The sequence below is a fragment of the Protopterus annectens genome, chromosome 3.part0 (genome assembly GCF_019279795.1).
Source record: "Protopterus annectens isolate FY-2018-M chromosome 3.part0, PAN1.0, whole genome shotgun sequence".
NCBI classification, from domain to species: Eukaryota; Metazoa; Chordata; order Ceratodontiformes; family Protopteridae; genus Protopterus; species Protopterus annectens.
This window is the reverse complement of record NC_056731.1, coordinates 1,683,221,517-1,683,236,475: the sequence shown is the minus strand read 5'-3', so window position 1 is coordinate 1,683,236,475 and position 14,959 is coordinate 1,683,221,517.

The following is a 14,959-nucleotide window of genomic DNA, read 5'->3' as shown; positions in this document are numbered from 1 at the left end:
CTACTACTATTATTACTACTACTGCTACTGCTGCTACTATTATTACTACTACTTCTACTGCTACTACTATTATTACTACTACTTCTACTGCTATTACTATTATTACTACTACTTCTACTGCTACTACTATTATTACTACTACTTCTACTGCTATTACTATTATTACTACTACTTCTACTGCTACTACTATTATTACTACTACTTCTACTGCTATTACTACTACTGTTGCTACTTCTACTAATATTACTGGGCCCAGACAGCATACTGGGCAAGGTGTTAAAAGGCTGTGCTGATCAACTATGCACAGTGCTCAAGAAAAATATTTAACACCTCTCTTGCCATGGAGAAAGTATCCTCAAGCTACAAGGAAACTAGCATCATCCCACTAAGATAACCACTCCCTCCAGCCCTAACGACTAGAGACCAGTCACTCTGACATCAACTGTTATGAAATATTTTGAGTGGCTGATCAAAAAGCATGTTTCATCATACTTACCTCCTGATTTTGACCCTCTGCAGTTTGCGTACAGAGCTAACTGATCCACGGCTGATTCCATATCAGTAGCCCTAACACATCTCCCTTGAGCATTTAGAGGGCAAAGACAACTATGTGAGGATGCTGTTCATAGACTTCAGCTCTGCATTTAATACAGTGGTGCCAATGCAGCTGATAGAACTGGCACATTTAGGAATCAGTAAACATCTCTGTAACTGGATCCTGGACTTACTGATTGAGAGACCACAGAAGGTGGGTTCGTGTAAGAACACATCATAGTGCATCATGATTAACAGTGGGGTTCCACTGATATGTGTTCTCAGCCCACTGTTATTCACCATCCTGATCCACAACTGCTATGCTAAGTACAAGTCCAACCATATCATCAAGTTTGCTGATGACACCACAGTCATGGGGCTCATCCCAAAAGAGGATGAAAGGGAGTACAGAGAGGAGATGGCATCTCTGATCAGTTGGTGTGAGGGGAAAAACCTTGACCTGAATGTAAGCAAGACCAAACAGATTACCATCAACTTCAGGAAAAGGAGAACAAACCACCCAGTACTCAGGATTAATGGTAAGAGTGTGGAGAAGGTTAAGAATACAAAATGCCTGGGTGTACACATATCAGAGGTTCTCTCATGGTTGGGAAACACCAGCCAACTGGTCAAGAAAGTACACCAATGTCTTTATTTTTTAAGGCGGCTGGAAAAGCCAAGTTTCCTCCTCATATTCTCTCCACCTTCTGTAAAGGTGCAATAGAGAGCATCCTCACTGCAACTTCACAGTGTGGCTTGGAAGTGGCACAGCTACAGAAAGGAACAGTGGTGAGGGCTGCAGAGACGGTAACAGGTTCCAGTCTTCCATTGATACATCTTTATTCTGTAAGAAACATCAGAAAAGGCTACCAAAAGAATACAGGACAGCACTCATCCTGCAGATAGACTGTTTAAGAATCTGGCATCAGGCAGGAGATATCACAGCACCCGTTGCAGGACTACAAGATTCAATAACAGTTTCTACCATACAGTGATTAGACGTCTGAACTCAGGCACTAGTCCCAGGGGTCTGAACACATAAGTCAGTTTTTATTTGTGTAATACATGCCTACATATATTCGAAGTAAGTGCAATATTTATTTATTATATCCACAGTCAGTACTATTTAGCCCACTCAAGTGCAATATCACTTAGGCATTTCAATCTGTAGTGTGTTTTGTATTACTTTAAATAGGGTAGTTAATTTAATTCAGGGGAGGGTATTCTTTTCATATATGAGTGTTGGTAAATGTATGTGCTCTTTCTTGCATGTAATGGGAGTAGTATTGTATTTGTTAGTTATGTTTATTCCCCTACTTGTATGTGTTGTTTCACTTTCCTTTGTAATCTCATGAACTGAGCAGATGCATGAAATTTCATTTAGGCTACAAGTGTGTAGTTCTAAATGACAAAGTTTACTTTGACTTTGGCTTACTACTATAACTTAAAACATCTTTCAGGGAAAAAAGTAGCATTCTTTATGCAATTCCTGTAACAACTGCAACACAAAGTGTGGACAAGTTTAGGCTTAGTGTGCTATTTATATTTTCATAGTGCTCATGAAAGGATCTATAATGCTTTTATCATTTGGTGGGATTAATGTTAAAAATGGTTATTCAGTTATTTAGATGGTGCAAAAAGGAGTTAAACTGCTGGGTGGGTATTGAAAAATGCACCCCTGGTATGACTGGCCTGTTGCGACTTGAAAAATGAGGTTAGGTCTAACAGTGGGTACTGGCAAGGCATAAATATCCACTGGACCCAGTTGCCATGTATATTCAATGACTCTATGTTTCTCTAGTAGCCAGCACTGAAAATTAATGAATATAATATGAAGATTGCAAAGAGGAAGTCAAGGCTTTGTAGGTGGATTGTGAAAGGTTTCTGACTATGTTGTCCATTCCAAATAAATTCTGGAAGCATTAATTATGTTGTGGCGATAAGTTTATTTAGAATAAAAGTGAATCTAAAATGGCTGACTACATGACTAAATCTGTATGCTTGAAACAAAGTTCTGTAAGCTTAGGTGGCACCTTCTGGAATATTATTTTGCAATTACAGCTCAAACTTTTTAACTGACAATTATATCATGCAATAATTATTTTTTTCGTTACTTAGATGACAGCTCAGACTGACACCCCAGTAAAAGGCTCTCATAACTTGACAATTACTGATCATGTTCCCAGATTTAGTATATCTAGCATTGCCCAATTTATTGTAATAAATCAAGGTCATAACATAAAGGTGGGCTGTCTGCATGTTTGTAACTCTCCTAGTCAAGTAATGCTCCCAATAGCCCTTTCTTTGTAACAAAGCAGAGCTGTGATTTCATATATAGAACTGCAATAAGCAGTTGTGGCATAATGTCTGTGATAATGTCACATAACATAAATATTGTTTGTGCTGGCTTCCTGAGAAGCAACATCTAAAATAACTGTCGCAGAATACAAATATCCATTCTGGTACAGCCTGGTTATAAATAATGTCTAAAATAATTCTAAAAAATTCATTTTCACACTTATACTTTTAGTATTCTATCCTGCTAACAGATCAGCACCAAAAATATCTTGGAATTTGGTTAAGCCCCTTCCTTCCTCTAAGCACCCTGCTGATACCACAACAGGTGAGGGTTTTGCCCAGCTTAAAGCAATTTAATCCATTTTTAGCTTGCTGATATCAGTTCAAGAAGAGTCCCAGTAATCAACATACTCATTACTGAAGCAGAATATGTTCTCATCCAGATTGCAATTAATTCCAGCTACAATACTGCCAGTATAACAATAACAATAAATAAAATATCTAGATTAACTTCTTTATCCAATAGATTCAAACATCACAGTATTACCCTAAAAATGGCAGTATGGTTTCATGTCACTGCAAAAACTGCACTTCTTCTATCGATCCTAACCTTCAGATTGTGTACTTTAAATATCGTCTCTAACTACCGAACAGACTCATATCCAGTCCTGTTAATACCATCTCAGAAATCAAAACAAAGGAACCATTACTCTAAAGTAAATTGATTTTGGCTTGGCCCTTGATGAAAAAAAAAATCAATAAAAAGCACTCCACAAACAGGAAACAACTATCCACTCACCTTCATAATCAAATGACTACTCAATTTCTAAAACTAAGTTACTTGAACATTTAAAAAACACACATGCTTAGCATTGTTTCCAAGATAATGGTTAACTTTCCCTGTCTAAGCACTCAGTGTCCTTTTATAGACTTAAATGGACCATTTTGAAGTGTTGGGGGAAGAATGGTGATCTTCAATTTATATATCTGCCAAAAGATGTATAAGATATGGGTTAGCTAGAGTGATTAGGGAGAGGGTGCATCCATAGGAACTGATGTTTGGGGAAAATTAAATAATATGGTAATATCTTTAGAGATCTAGGCAGTGACATAACTGTAATCTTATGGGGGCAGGTATGCACTTTGGCAGGTGTCATGTAAAGCAATGGAAGCAAGATGAGGAGAACGGAGCAGGGTTTTTCTGTAACAAATAAGGTCCCAAGACAACAACCTTTTGGCTGTGTGATTTTCAAGGGAGAAGGGATAAAATGAAAATGTATTAACCAAAATATTCCAAACCTTCCAAATATACAGGATAAGGCAAGGATAGCATACATTTGCCAGGGATATAGAGACTATATAGGAGGCAGTAGGGACATTGTGTAAAGCAGTAAAGGTAAATAAATGCAATGATGGGAGGTTAAAAGGGTAGAAAGCAGGAGTTAAGCAGTGGTAACAAAAGTGGGAATCAAGTGGCTGCAAGAGTAGGTAGCAGCCACTAGCAGCAGGTGGCAGAACTACGGAACCAGAATGAGTAGGTAAAGGATTAAATCCACACAGATGGGGGGAAAAAGAAGGCCTAAGACAGAAAGGGTGGAAACTTTGTAATGGAGTAGGCCCTAATATTTGTCTTTGCCTTCAGTCAGTTGTTAATTAGGTGCACTGAAAGCACCTATTATTGCAGTCTCTCCTAACAATGAGGTGATGAAACATTTGCCAGAATATTATATGGTGGTATAGTAAAGGCTTACCTACAGAGTGCACAGTGTAGCCATGTGGCACAGTGAAAAGCTTGTGCCTACTCTGTCTGCATTGCCCAATGTGATCAACCCCTGTGAAAGAACTAGAGCCACAGGATGCAATGAAAATGTCAATCTTCACTCTGTTTTGTACTTTCCTCTGTGGCCAACCTTTGTGGGGACTTAACTTATCCAGAAGATATTCATCATGCAACAAAGGTGCTGTTTTTATGTCAAAATATTTTACCTCTTTCCATATAGTACTTACACATGTAAGGGAGATGCATACTGGAACTCACATATAGATCTTTTTACAGATTTTTTTAGTGTTGTACCTTTAATAGAATTTTCATGAGACCTTGGAATGATGTTATTAGACAATCAATACATGTTCAAAGCATGTAGATCAAAGTTTTCTTCTTGTGCTCAAATGTCAGAAATATGGCAAGACTCCATGAATGCACAATGATAAGAAGTACCCCCGTCATACAGATGTAATTTCACTTTGAGACTCCAGTGCGTTGTGTTACAATAATGCCAGACTGTTATACCAGACCATCACCAGGTACCCATGCTCTCACCATACCACTCAGTCTTTGAGTGTAAGAAATCTGAACAAAGCTAAAAATAATCAGGGAACAAAGGCCTATAATTAGGGACAAATTTTAAATATTGTTCTTATAAACTTAGAAGCATAGCTAGAATAATAGATTTTGCATTGCTAAATCCCTGCCAATTTCATATCAAAATATTTTTGATATTTTCAACTGTGTAGTCTTGATATAAAATGACCATATAAGTATTTCCGTTACAACTGGGTTGAAATACACAGCTGTCACCAGATACTTCTTTTGAAAGCAGCAAGTTCATTACAGAAATCCAATTTCTTTCTTGATACTCATATGTGTAACTGTTCATTGATATGCATTCTGTTTGGCACACGGAGATATGATAATTACAGACAGCTGTTCCATGTTCACCATACTCACATGTCTAATAAATAGTTTGAACTGCAATGGAAGATTATTACTGTCACATCCATTTATTGACAGCCTCTTTATTCCTCATTTTGCTTACCACATGCCTTTAATCTTCATTGTTGTAGTCAGCTAACAGAGCAAGTTGTAGTTTTATTGATTTGTTTATTTATTGTTTGTTCATTAACCTGGTAAACACAACATGCACCAGTGTATCTTTCTAGTCGTGACCAATGAACATCATTTGTTAAAGTGATGTTCTCAGCTTAATACTGAAGGCAACTGGAGATGCAGGGAATGATACCTAGGACTAATTACATATAATTCTCTTTAGCAAATTATCAGCTTTCAGACAGGTTGATGTTTGTAAGCTATCTACAAATGCTTGCTATTCACATTTTTATGTTTGTTTCGATCTATGATTTCTTACTTCTTTGATAGCATATATGAAGTAATCAAAGTGATAATTCACAGTACCGTCATGCTTGTATGCTACTGATTTATCAGCATATCACTCTCTCCTTTCAAATGCTGCCTTGATAGAAATTCAGAACATTCCACTTTGGCTAAACAGGCCTTATAAATGGGTGACAGAAGAACACTGGGGTTATTGTTCTTTTTTCAAATTCCTAGGGTAGATGGTTCGATTTTGACTTTGGTTCTTTAATTTTTATTAAGGTATTTATTAACAACACAATGAAAAAAGAAAGAATGAAAAATAAAACACTAGCTGTTTAAAATACCATTAAAAATATAAAATTAATTAAATAAATTATATAAATAATATAAAGGCTTCTGTGAAGAAATCGACACTCTAGAGCTTGACATTTATTTATTTTGTAACATTTACTTTTCTATATAGGCACATGTGGGTTTATTCTAGATATTCTTGAAAAAAGTGCTGATTAAGTGGCTGCTCCAAGATGTCTACATGTATTACGTTTATAGATGATTTTGTGCCAGACATCACTAATGACAGAGGCCCAAAACAGTAACTTCACTTTCCCAGTAAACAATGAGAAATGAAATAAAATAAAACATACTGTGAACCATGATTTTTGATGATCACTTCTTTTCCCAAGTGGCTGTTCACTTCAATGTCTATGATCTCAGTTCCTTTATTTATTTATGTATATATTTATTTATTTATTCATTCATTCATTCATTATTTCACTTTTATTTACTGGGATGATCTGACTATAAAAATAACATATTAAGCAATCAGAACTACAGTACCTATTGAGATAATGTGTTAACATAAAGACAGGTAGTTTACAATTATTATGACCCACCTACATGGATGTGGAGAGGTAGAAGAGGTGAGGAGATGCTGTGGCTTCAGGTGATAGTACGTTGATCTGTGACAAAAGAAAAACGATTAGAGTAAGGCCATTTTCTGGAGTAAAGGAAGATAAAGAGATTAGCCATGAGCACAGCAGGAGCAAAGCTATGTGTCCATTAAGTATTGTTTGAGTTTCAAATTGATTGGTGTATTACTGGTGGCTTGCGTGAGCAACAGGGACAAGGGATTCCAGAAACTTGAAACACTGGAGAAGGAGAGAGGGTTGCCTGCTGAGTTGTTTAGAATTTAAAATCATTAGAAGTTATCAGTAGCTAGGTCAATGTGGTCTGCTTGGAAGCATAATCAGAGTAAGTCAGTTAGTACAGAGCTCTGCTCTGGTTTATGGATGAGTTTATCTATGATGACTTGTCAGTATGGAGCACTGCTCTGGTTTATGGATGAGATTATCTATGATGAGTTGCTGGTACAGAGCACTGCTCTGGTTTATGGATGAGTTTATCTATGATGAGTTGTTGGTATGGAGCACTGCTCTGGTTTAAGGGTGAGTTTATCTATGATGAGTTGTTAGTACGGAGCACTGCTCTGGTTTATGGATGAAATTATCTATGATGAGTTGTTAGTATGGAGCACTGCTCTGGTTTATGGATGAGGTTATCTATGATGAGTTGTTAGTATGGAGCACTGCTCTGGTTTATAGATGAGTTTATCTATGATGAGTTGTTGATATGCAGCACTACTCTGGTTTAAGGGTGAGTTTATCTATGATGAGTTGTTAGTACGGAGCACTGCTCTGGTTTATGGATGAAATTATCTATGATGAGTTGTTGGTATGGAGCACTACTCTGGTTTATGGATGAGTTTATCTATGATGAGTTGTTAGTACGGAGCACTGCTCTAGTTTATGGATGAGTTTATGTATGATGAGTTGTTGGTATGGATTACTGCTGTGGTTTATGGATGAGTTTATCTATGATGAGTTGTTAGTATGGAGCACTGCTCTGGTTTAAGGGTGAGTTTATCTATGATGAGTTGTTAGTACGAAGCACTGCTCTGGTTTATGGGTGAGTTTATCTATGATGAGTTGTTAGTATGGAGCACTGCTCTGGCTTATGGGTGAGTTTATCTATGATGAGTTTTTGGTATGGAGCACTGCTCTGGTTTATGGATGAGATTATGTATGATGAGTTGATGGTATGGAGCACTGCTCTGGTTTCTGGGTGTTTATCTATGATGAGTTGTTAGTACGGAGCACTGCTCTGGTTTATGGATGTGTTTATCTATGATGAGTTGTTGGTATGGAGCACAGCTCTGGTTTAAGGGTGAGTTTATCTATGATGAGTTGTTGGTATGGAGCACTGCTCTGGTTTATGGGTGAGTTTATCTATGATGAGTTGTTAGTATGGAGCACTGCTCTGGTTTGTGGATGAGTTTATCCATGATGAGTTGTTAGTACAGAGCACTGCTCTGGTTTATGGATGAGTTTATCTATGATGAGTTGTTAGTACGGAGCACTCCTCTGGTTTATGGATGCATTTATTTATGATGAGTTGTTGGTATGGAGCACTGCTCTGGTTTATGTGTGAGTTTATCTATGATGAGTTTTTAGTACGGAGCACTGCTCTGGTTTATGGGTGAGTTTATCTATGATGAGTTGTTCGTACACAGCACTGCTCTGGTTTAAGGGTGAGTTTATCTATGATGAGTTTTTAGTATGGAGCACTGCTCTGGTTTATGGGTGAGATTATCTATGATGAGTTGTCTGTACAGAGCACTGCTCTGGTTTATGCAGGTGTTTATCTATGATGAGTTGTTGCTAAGGATCACTGCTCTGGTTTATGGATGAGACTATCTATGATGAGTTGTTGGTATGGAGCAATGCTCTGTGTTTATGGGTGAGATTATCTAGGATGAGTTGTTAGTATGGAGCACTGCTCTGGTTTATGGATGAGTTTATCTATGATGAGTTATTTGTATGGAGGACTGCTCTGGTTTATGGGTGAGTTTATCTATGATGAGTTTTTGGTATGGAGCACTGCTCTGGTTTATGGATCACTTGTTAGTACGGAGCACTACTCTGGTTTATGGGTGAGTTTATTTATGATGAGTTGTTAGTATGGAGCACTGCTCTGGTTTATGGAGGAGTTTGTCTATGATGAGATGTTAGTATGGAGTACTGCTATGGTTTATGGGTGAGTTTAACTATGATGAGTTGTTGGTACAGAGCACTGCTCTGATTTATGGGTGAGTTTATCTATGATGAGTTGTTAGTATGGAGCACTGCTCTGGTTTATGGATGAGTGTATCTATGATGAGGTATTAGTATGAAAAACTGCTCTGGTTTATGGGTGGGTTTATCTATGATGAGTTCTTGGTATGGAGCACTGCTCTGGTTTTTGGGTGAGTTTATCTATGATGAGTTGTTAGTATAGAGCACTGCTCTGGCTTATGGATGAGATTATCTATGATGAGTTGTTAGTAAGGAGCACTGTTCTGGTTTATGGATGAGTTTATCTATGATGAGTTGTTAGTACGGAGCACTGCTCTGATTTACGGATGAGTTTATGTATGAAGAGTTGTTGGTAGAGAGCACTGCTCTGGTTTATGGGTGAGTTTATCTATGATGAGTTTTTAGTATGGAGCACTGCTCTGGTTTATGGATGAGTTTATTTATGATGAGTTGTTGGTATGGAGCACTGCTCTGGTTTATGGATGAGTTTATTTATGACGAGTTGTTGGTAGAGAGCACTGCTCTGGTTTATGGGTTCGTTTATCTATGATGAGTTGTTAGTACGGAGCACTGCTCTGGTTTATGGCTGAGTTTATCTATGATGAGTTTTTAGTCCAGAGCCCTGCTCTGGTTTATGGATGAGTTTATTTATGATGAGTTGTTGGTATGGAGCACTGCTCTGGTTTATGGGTGAGTTTTTTTTATGATGAGCTGCTAGTATGAAACACTGTTCTTGTTTATGGATGAATTTCTCTATGATGAGTTGTTGGTATGGAGCACTGCTCTGGTTTATGGATGAGTTTATCTATGATGAGTTGTTAGTACGGAGCACTGCTCTGATTTACGGATGAGTTTATGTATGAAGAGTTGTTGGTAGAGAGCACTGCTCTGGTTTATGGGTGAGTTTATCTATGATGAGTTTTTAGTATGGAGCACTGCTCTGGTTTATGGATGAGTTTATTTATGATGAGTTGTTGGTATGGAGCACTGCTCTGGTTTATGGGTGAGTTTTTTTTATGATGAGTTGCTAGTATGGAACACTGCTCTGGTTTATGGATGAGTTTGTCTATGATGAGTTGTTGGTATAGAGCACTGCTCTGGTTTATGGGTGAATTTATCTATGATGAGTTGTTATTATGTAGAACTGCTCTGGTTTATGGATGAGTTTATCTATGATGAGTTGTTGGTATGGAGCACTATTCTGGTTTATGGGTGAGTTTATCTATAATGAGTTGTTAGCACGGAGCACTGCTCTGGTTTATGGATGAGTTTATTTATGACGAGTTGTTGGTAGAGAGCACTGCTCTGGTTTATGGGTCCGTTTATCTATGATGAGTTGTTAGTACGGAGCACTGCTCTGGTTTATGGCTGAGTTTATCTATGATGAGTTTTTAGTCCAGAGCCCTGCTCTGGTTTATGGATGAGTTTATTTATGATGAGTTGTTGGTATGGAGCACTGCTCTGGTTTATGGGTGAGTTTTTTTTATGATGAGCTGCTAGTATGAAACACTGTTCTTGTTTATGGATGAATTTCTCTATGATGAGTTGTTGGTATGGAGCACTGCTCTGGTTTATGGATGAGTTTATCTATGATGAGTTGTTAGTACGGAGCACTGCTTTGGTTTATGGAGGAGTTTATCTAAGATGAGTTGTTAGTATGGAGCACTGATCTGGTTTATGGATTAGCTTATCTATGATGAGTTGTTAGTATGGAACACTGCTCTGGTTTATGGAGGAGTTTATCTATGATGAGATGTTAGTACGGAGTACTGCTATGGTTTATGGGTGAGTTTTCCTTTGATGAGTTGTTGGTATGGAGCACTGCTCTGATTTATGGATGACTTTATCAATGATGAGTTGTTAGTATGTAGCACTGCTCTGGTTATTGGATGAGATTATCTATGATGAGTTACTAGCATGAAAAACTGCTCTGGTTTATGGTGTGGGTTTATCTATGATGAGTTGTTAGTATGGAGCACTGCTCTGGTTAATGGATGATTGTATCTATGATGAGTTGTTAGTAAAGAGCACTGCTCTGGTTTATGGGTGAGTTTATCTATGATGAGTTGTTAGTATGGAGCACTGCTCTGGTTTATGGGTGAGTTTCTCTATGAAGTGTTTTTGGTATGGATCACTGCTCTGGTTTCTGGATGAGATTATCTATAATGAGTTGTTGGTATGGAGCACTGCTCTGGTTTATGGGTGTTTATCTATGATGAGTTGTTATTATGGAGCACTACTCTGGTTTATGGGTGAGTTTATCTAAACTGAGTTGTTAGTACGGAGCACTGCTCTGGTTTATGGATGAGTTTATCTATGATTGAGTTGTTAGTACAGAGTATTGCTCTGGTTTATGGATGAGTTTATGATGAGTTGTTGGTATGGAGCACTGCTCTGGTTTATGGATGGGTTTATCTATGATGAGTTGATGTGGAGCACTTCTCTGGTTTATGGATGAGTTTATCTATGATGAGTTGTTAGTACTGAGCACTGCTCTGTTTTATGGATGAGTTTATCTATGATGAGTTGTTGGTATGTAGTACTGCTCTGGTTTATGGGTGGGTTTATCTATGATGAGTTGTTAGTATGAAGCACTGCTCTGGTTTGTGGATGAGTTTATCAATGAGGAGTTGTTAGTACAGAGCACTGCTCTGGTTTATGGATGAGTTTATCTATGATGAGGTGTTGGTATGGAGCAATGCTCTGGTTTATGGGTGAATTTTCCTATGATGGGTTGTTAGTATGGAGCACTGCTCTGGTTTATGGATGAGTTTATCTATGATGAGTTGTTTGTATGGAGGACTGCTCTGGTTTATGGGTGGGTTTATCTATGATGAGTTGTTGGTATGAAGCACTGCTCTGGTTTATGGATGAGTGTTTCTATGATGAGTTGTTAGTACGGAGCACTGCTGTGGTTTATGGGTGAGTTTATCTATGATGAGTTGTTGGTATGGAGCACTGCTCTGGTTAATGGATGAGTTTATCTATGATGAGTTGTTAGTATGTAGCACTGCTTTGGTTTATGGATGAGTTTATCTATGATGAGTTGTTAGTACAGAGCACTGCTCTGGTTTATGGATGAGTTTATGATGAGTTGCTGGTATGGAGCACTGCTCTGGTTTATGGATGGGTTTATCTATGATGTGTTGTTGGTGTGGAGCACTTCTCTGGTTTATGGATGAGTTTATCTATGATGAGTTGTTAGTACTGAGCACTGCTCTGGTTTAAGGATGAGTTAATCTATGATGAGTTGTTGGTATGTAGTACTGCTCTGGTTTATGGGTGGGTTTATCTATGATGAGTTGTTAGTACGGAGCACTGCTCTGGTTTGTGGATGAGATTATCTATGATGAGTTTTTAGTATGGAGAACTCCTCTGGTTTATGGATGAGTTTCTCTATGATGAGTTGTTAGTACGGAGCACTGCCGCGGTTTTTGGGTGAGTTTATCTATGATGAGTTGTGGGTACGGAGCACTGCTCTGGTTAATGGATGAGTTTATCTATGATGAGTTGTTAGTATGGAGCACTGCTCTGGTTTATGGGTGAGTTTATCTATGGTGAGTTGTTAGTACGGAGCACTGCTCTGGTTTATGGAGGAGTTTATCTATGATGAGATGTAAGTACGGAGTACTGCTATGGTTTATGGGTGAGTTTTTCTTTGATGAGTTGTTGGTATGGAGCACTGCTCTGATTTATGGGTGAGTTTATCTATGATGAGTTGTTAGTATGTAGCACTGCTCTGGTTTGTGGATGAGATTATCTTTGATGAGTTATTAGCATGAAAAACTGCTCTGGTTTATGGGTGGGTTTATCTATGATGAGTTGTTAGTACGGAGTACTGCTGTGGTTTATGGATGATTTTATCTATGATGAGTTGTTAGTAAAGAGCACTGCTCTGGTTTATGGGTGAGTTTATCTATGATGAGTTTTTAGTATGGAGCACTGCTCTGGTTTCTGGATGAGATTATCTATAATGAGTTGTTGGCATGGAGCACTGCTCTGGTTTATGGGTGTTTATCTATGATGAGTTGTTAGTACAGAGCACTACTCTGGTTTGTGGGTGAGTTTATCTATACTGAGTTGTTTGTATGGAGCACTGCTCTGGTTTACGGATGAGTTTATCTATGATGAGCTGTTGGTATGGAGGACTGCTCTGGTTTATGGGTGAGTTTATCTATGATGAGTTGTTAGTACAGAGCATTACTGTGGTTTATGGGTGAGTTTATCTATGATGAGTTGTTGGTATGAAGCACTGCTCTGGTTTATGGGTGGGTTTATCTATGATGAATTGTTAGTACGAAGCACTGCTCTGGTTTGTGGTTGAGTTTATCTATGATGAGTTGTTAGTACTGAGCACTGCTCTGGTTTATGGATGAGTTTATCTATGATGAGTTGTTGGTATGTAGTACTGCTCTGGTTTATGTGTGGGTTTATCTATGATGAGTTGTTAGTACGGAGCACTGCTCTGGTTTTTGGATGAGTTTATCTATGATGAGTTTTTAGTATGGAGAACTTCTCTGGTTTATGGGTGAGTTTTTCGATGATGATTTGTTGGTACGTAGCACTGCTCTGATTTATAGGTGAGTTTATCTATGATGGGTTGTTAGTATGTAGCACTGATCTGGTTTATGAATGAGTTTATCTATGATGAGTTGTTAGTACTGTGCACTGCTTTGATTTATGGGTCAGTTTATCTATGATGAGTTGTTAGTACGGAGCACTGCTCTGGTTTATGGATGAGTTTATGATGAGTTGTTTGTATGGGGCACTGCTCTGGTTTATGGATGGGTTTATCTATGATGAGTTGGTGCGGAGCACTGCTTTGTTTTATGGATGAGTTTATCTATGATGACTTGTTACTTCTGAGCACTGCTCTGGTTTATGGATGAGTTTATCTATGATGAGTTGTTGGTATGTAGTACTGCTCTGGTTTATGAGTGAGTTTATCTATAATGAGTTGTTAGTACGGAGCACTGCTCTGATTTATGGATGAGTTTATCTATGATGAGTTGTTAGTACAGAGCACTGCTCTGGTTTATGGATGAGTTTATCTATGATGAGTTGTTAGTACAGAGCACTGCTCTAGTTTGTGGATGAGTTTATCTATGATGACGTGTTAGTATGGAGCACTGCTCTGGTTTATTGATGAGTATATCTATGATGAGTTGTTGGTATGGAGCACTGCTCTGGTTTATGAGTAAGTTTACCTATGATGAGTTGTTAGTACGGACCACTGCTCTGGTTTATGGGTGAGTTTATCTATGATGAGTTGTTAGTATAGAGTACTGCTCTGGTTTGTGGGTGAGTTTATCTGTGAAGAGTTTTTGGTATGGAACACTGCTCTGGTTTCTGGATGAGATTATCTATGATGAGTTGTTGGTATGGAGGACTGATGTGGTTTATGGGTGAGTTTATCTATGATGAGTTGTTAGTACGGAGCACTGCTCTTGTTTACAGATGAGTTTATCTATGATGAGTTGTTTGTATGGAGCACTGCTCTGGTTTATGGAGGAGTTTATAGGTTCATAGGTTCATAGGTTCATAGGTTTATACTAGGCTATCTGCCCTAAGGCATTTATAAGCCTAGCCCAAATTTTTGTGGCTTACGCCACCACTTATATGAAAAAATACTGTGCCCATTAGTTTGTTGTGCCTCTGTCCAGCAGTGACACAGAGATGATTCCCGGGGTAAACCTACGATCTCCCATCCACAGGCCTAGATTTCTCTTGAACAGAGTCAGCGAGGTGCTCTGCCTCACATGGACCGGGATTTTATTCCACAGCATAGGGAGTCTCTGAGTGATAAATCTATCCCTCCAGCACGTCCTATTTATATCCGTGCTAAGGTTTAAGTCGCTTGCTCTAGTGGTTTTGGTGGATT